Consider the following 6000-nt stretch of genomic DNA (forward strand, 5'->3'; position numbering starts at 1 on the left):
CTTAACAACACGATTATTCAATGCTTAGATAAAAAAATGGCTAAATTATCAAATCGACATGTATATATTTTTTTCTTGTTTATTTTTAGATGCAAAACATAAAATAAACTAGATTAGTTTTCAGATGATGCGATGAATAACTAAAACTATATGCTATGCAATGCTCAATGCAATGCAAAATCTAAACTATGGTGAAAAAGAGAGAGAAAGAAATGACTTATCATGGATCGCCTCCGATGGAAGGGTTGAGGAGAGAAGATGGTTGATCCAGCTGCATCCACGCTGCCCCAACGAAGAGGAAGAAGTTGCTAAGGACGAAAGGGTTCGAAGCTTGAAGAAAAAGAGAAAGAAGAAGAAGAGGAGAATAGGTAGAGAAAGAAATCGGCAAAAGAGAGAGAAGAAGCAAGGGAGAGAGAGAAGAGAGGGGCAAGAAGGATGGGGCGTGAATTCTGAACTTGGAAAAATGTCCTCTCTTTCTTCAACACAACTATCTATAATAGTATAATTAGGTTAAACCCATTTTTTTCAAAACAAGTTCGCAAATATTTTATAATTTCCAAAAGGAGCTTGTTTTAGAAAAACGTAGTTCTCAAAATCCAAACTTCCTAAACTAATCAAAAGTAACTAATTAAAACTTAATCTAATTAAAATATAACTAAAAAAATTCTTAAACTAATAACAAACACTAAAAATGTAGGGAAAGCTTCGAAATACGCAATTTTTTGATAAAATCAATTTCAATATGGTTTCTCAAAACTAAGGATAAAAGTGGGGTTTTAAAACAATTTTAACTTGGACCATGCATAAAATAAGATGAATAATAATGCAAAATGTATGCATGATCAAATACCCCCATACTTGTTATTTGCTAGTCCTCGAGCAAACTGAAGCAAAAAGCAAAAGTACTAAAATAATTAATCAAAGCAAAAGTACTAAAATAACTAATCAAAGCAAAACCTAACTCACTTTTATAGGAATCATGGTTGCATTTAGCATATACAACAAGCTCTTTCAACCCCTGGGTTACCCTAGTGGATGAGTAATGTTTCGTGAGGATTTGCAGTGATGCTACCCATAAACATCTCTGCCATGTATGCATAAAAATTCAACTTCAAAAAGCATTAGGCAATCAAGGAGTTCATTTTCACAAATATTTTATGCCATTACATTATCAAAACATGATTAAATTCCTTTACCTGCCACCATAGAATAAAAGTTTTTCTTTCACTTTTCTAAATAACATAATCCTTTATGTTTTAATCTCGGAAAATCAAATAAGTGCATGTCATTATTTACTAATCCTTACTTATATGTTTTCTGCATAGGTTTTCTCAATATTAGCTTATAAGCAGTGAACTTTTCTCTTTTACGCTCTTTTCTTTTTCTTCATTTTCAATTTTTTTTTCACACTTTTTCTTTTCTTTCTTTTGTTGAGCACTATTTCAAATTTTCAGTTTAGTGACCCGTGTAACGAGCTTTAGGTCAGTGACTCTCAGTCCAGACGACCTTAAGACCCCAGATACAAAGTATCTCTCAGACTTAATTTCTTGAGTCACTAGACCTTTAATTTTTATAGTTTACGTATAATTTACTTCTCTATCATGTGCATTGTCAACATCTCATAGGCTCTCTATAAAGTTCATCTAGCAGGCTTTCAAGCAAGTGACTTCCAAGCCACATGGCTTTAGGACATCAGGTGTAAACATTCCTCAGGTTCTATTTGCTCGAACAAAATAGGTCACATATATTAACTTAATCAAAGAAGTGACTTCCTTCGTTATCCTTTTCGATATAGAACTCAAACACTTTAACTTGTTTCTGAGCCCACCGACTAGAGAATACAAATATATCAAACAACTAAACATATGCTCTTTTCACTTTTTGAGCTCATAAATGTAATATTATTTATTTGCTTAGTTTTTCAAAAGTAAAATTGTACATATTCATACTTGCGATTCAAAATAAACTCTAACATGCATTTATAATTATTTCTTTGAAATCCACATAAACAACCAGTGGCAGAGCCAGAAGTTTTTAGTTGGGTGGGCAGACTTTGGGTCTCGGGGACAATGCTATGGTCTTGAAAGATGATCTATTTATTCGGACCAGTGGCGGAGCCAAAAAAAATTGCCCACCCATCGTCAGAAGAAATTTTGGTTGTGCGTGGTAGATCTGACATGCTCTTCTAGAAGCGGCCTCTCTGGCCAGAGAAGGCGATGGCCATCAAGTTGATGGTATCATCTGATTTCATCATTCTGAGGGCCTTCATGGCATCGGCCTGCCCGTGGCTAGGCTATAACAACACACTTTCAATCCCTCTTTTCCTCCATTTAGTGAAGCAAACATAGTGTTTTTCATGGCACTCATAACCGCATTTAGGTTCCAGTCATCCATATCACCATTCCTATCATTAGGACCTCACCGATGCAAGTTGTTTACATCAAATTGGACCATGTGTATGTGATCTACATCATCCATTTAGTGAAGATCAGCATTTGAATAGGCAAAATTTGACTTATGTGGAGGACTTTTTGTTGATTCAAAAATCAATAACCATTAATAAAAGCATGGTTTTTTTTGTTAAAGAACACTGTCAAAATAAATTGAAAATCATGTGTTTTTTTGTTAAAGAACACTATCAAAAGATTGATTTCTATTAAATCAACCGTGTTGAACCCATCGATAGGTCTAGATTGATCAAAACAACTTAGTACCAATGAGATCCTAGAGGAAGTTATGACCACAGAGGATGATATAGGGATGAGTGGAGCCAGGTTCCCCATAAACATAGGTTACACAGTTTCACAAAGAACAAATGACAAAAGAAGAAGCTAGGGGAAAAACACATAGATCTTCGTTGAATATTCACAAGAGAGAACTCCAACTCCCATGAACTAATAACATGTCTCTTCTGCAGTTTCCACACAATTGAATAAGGTGAAAAAAATTAAGGGAAAAGATTAGCACTACCATCGTCAGAAGAAAACACACATGGCCGCATATTCTTTCTTTAACATTGTCAGAAGAAAAAAATATTTTGGTTTCTAATTCTGGGGTGGGCGACCGCCCTCCTCTGGCTCTGCCAGTGTAAACAACCATGGTTTTCTAGATTCGTGTCAGAAAAAAAAATTGTGAGGCTTAACAATTCTCTAAAAATATTAGAATATGTAAAGCAGTCATATAAGTTCAAATGCATTCCTTAAAAACCAATTGTTTTATATGAATTGTCATAAAAATGAAAGTACAAGGACAAAAAAAATATGGGTGTGCAAACTACACCCTCCCCCATGCTTGAATAACATTGTCTTTAGTGGCATTCCCCTATGCTTGTACGAAACTGAGTGAATGCATATGAGAATAAAATAAATGGGAGAAAAGAGTAGAAGTCACCTGATCCATACTGTGAAACTTTACCTGATGCGGCATATGGATGGCTCTCCATAGGTTCCACCTGACTCAATGTATAGAACTCCTTAAAAAAAATACACAAAATGCAATGCATACATGATCTGGCATTCACGCTCATGAAAAAAAAACTACCTAAAAACAGAAAAACTACTAAGACTATTAATAGTACATCATAAATATGGGATGCCTCACATAAAGCGCTAAGTTTTATATCCTCAGCCAGACAGATCTTTGGAGACCCTTTATCGCCTATGAGATCAATGGACGTGAAATCATGCTCAATCAAGGGTTCTAAGGAAAATAGTGTCATATGTGACACTGCGTACTATGTTTCCTCCAACTCTACCCCTATGCATCCTGCGATGACTCTCTAGACTGGAAGGAAGGAATTTAGTTTCCACGTGGAGACTATTCTCAAATAGTGGAGAGCCAAGAATCGAACATCTATCAATATAATCAGCATCAAGCAATAGGGGTTGAGGTGATCCTGCTTGAATATGTCAATTATTTTGGGCATGTGTGTTCCCTGCTTGCCAAAATCATGTGGTTTGGCCAAGGTCTGAGGAAAAGAGGCCGCAGGGATATACGAAGAAGGCACAGACCGTGGACCATGCTCGTTCTCCTTGGGCCTGGTGGAAGAGACAGTAGGTATGACAATGGGTTCGACAGTCGACTTTTGAGTAGGGTGAAATGCCTTCCCACTGTAAATGGACACACACCACAAGAAAAATGCCAATTAGCGACGGATATTAGCGACAAATTTTTTCCGTCACCACTTTGCAACAGATGTAGCGACGGAAACTTATTTGTCGCTAAGATTTGTAATATTGATGGATGTAGCGACGGAAAAACGTTTGTCACTAAGTAGCGACGAATTAGCGACGACCCATTTTTGTCGCAACAGACGCAAGGATTAGCGACAGCTAGTTTTTTGTTGCTACTTAGCGACGAAATTAGCGACAGAAATATTCCATCGCTAATGGGTCATATAAATTTACGATAGAGTTGCAACAGAATTAAGCCATCGCCAAATCCGTTGTTAATTTTTGCATAAATCCCTAATCGGATCCCCTTTTCCTCTTTCTTGTTTCATCTCTCCCGCCCGGTCGACACAACCCTCTGTCGCTCGATGCCATCCTCCGTCGCCCGGCGCACTCCCCGGCCTACCAGCCGTCGGCCGTCGCTCCCCGGTCTGCCGCCGGTCGCCCCTCATTCCGCCTGGCCCGTTTTTCCCCGTTCCGCCGCCCGATGCACTCCCCGGCCCGCCGGCCACCGCCTGTCGCTCCCCGTTCTGTTGCGCGACCTATCGCCCCCCGGTCCGCCGTCCGTCGTCCGTCGCCCCCCGCCCGTCGCAGGTAAATCCCAATTTTTTTTACCTGCAACAGGGGGGCGCCTACCCTGTGTTTTGTTTTTTCCGTCAGGGGGTCGACCCCCCTGCCTAGTTTGTTTTTTCTGACTGGGGGGGGGGGGGCTGCCGCTTTTTGTTTTTTCAGGTAGGGGGTCGACCCCCTGTCGCGTTTTATTTTTTCTAGTAGGGGGTCGACCCCCCTGCCTCGTTGTTTAATTATTTGGGCAGGGGGTCGACCCCCCTGCTTGGTTGTTTTATTCGGGCAGGGGGTCGCCCTCTTGCCACTCATTTTTTTTCTTGGTAGGGGATCAACCCCTCTGCCTCGTTGCCACTTTTTTTATTCGACAGGGGGGCGACCCCTGCATGGGGTTGTTTTTCGGGCAAGGGGTCGTCCCCTGCCTTGTTTATTTTTTCCAGCAGGGGGGGGGGACCCCCTGCCGCATTTTGTTTTTCTGACAGAGGGTCGACCCCCTGCCTCGTTATTTAATTATTAGGGTAGGGGTCGACCCCTCTACCTAGTTTTATTCGGGCAGGGGTCCCCCCCCCCTTTCTGGCAGGGAGTCGCCGTCTTGCCACTCGTTTTTTTTTTTTGGTAGGGGGTTAACCCCCTGCCTCGTTGCCACTTTTTTTTTCCGGCAGAGGGGCGACCCCTGCATGGTTTTTTTCCGGCAAGGGGTTGCCCCCGTGCTTCATTTTTTTATTCGGGCAGAGGGTCGCCCTCTGCCTCGTTTGTTTTTTCCAGCAGGGTGGCGACCCTCTGCCACATTTTGTTTTTTCCGACCGGGGGTCGACCCCCCTGCCTCGTTGTTTTATTCGGACAGGGGGTCTCCTCCCTGCTTTTCCGGTAGGGGGTCACCCCCTTGCTTTTCCGGCAGGGGGTTGCCCTCCTGCCACTCATTTTTTTTAGGTAAGGGGTCGACCCTCTGCCTCGTTGTCACTTTTTTTTTCAGCAGGGGAGGCGACCCCCTGCATGGTTTTTTTTTCCAACAAGGGGTTGCCCCCGTGCCTCTTTTTTTATTCGGGCAGGGGGTCGCCCCCTGCCTCTCATTTTTTTTCGGCAGGGGGGCGACCCCCGCCTCGTTTGTTTTTTTCGGCAGGGGTTTCCCCCATGCCTCATTTTTTTATTTGGGCAGGGGGTCGCCCCCCTGTCGTTTTTTTATTCGGGCAGGGGGTCTCCCCCCTGTCATTTTTTTATTTGGGCAGGGAGTCGCCCCCATGCTTTTCCGGCAAGGGGGCGACCTTGC

The sequence above is a fragment of the Nuphar pumila genome, chromosome 2 (assembly GCF_984573655.1).
Source record: "Nuphar pumila chromosome 2, dmNupPumi1.hap1.1, whole genome shotgun sequence".
Classification (NCBI taxonomy): Eukaryota; Viridiplantae; Streptophyta; class Magnoliopsida; order Nymphaeales; family Nymphaeaceae; genus Nuphar; species Nuphar pumila.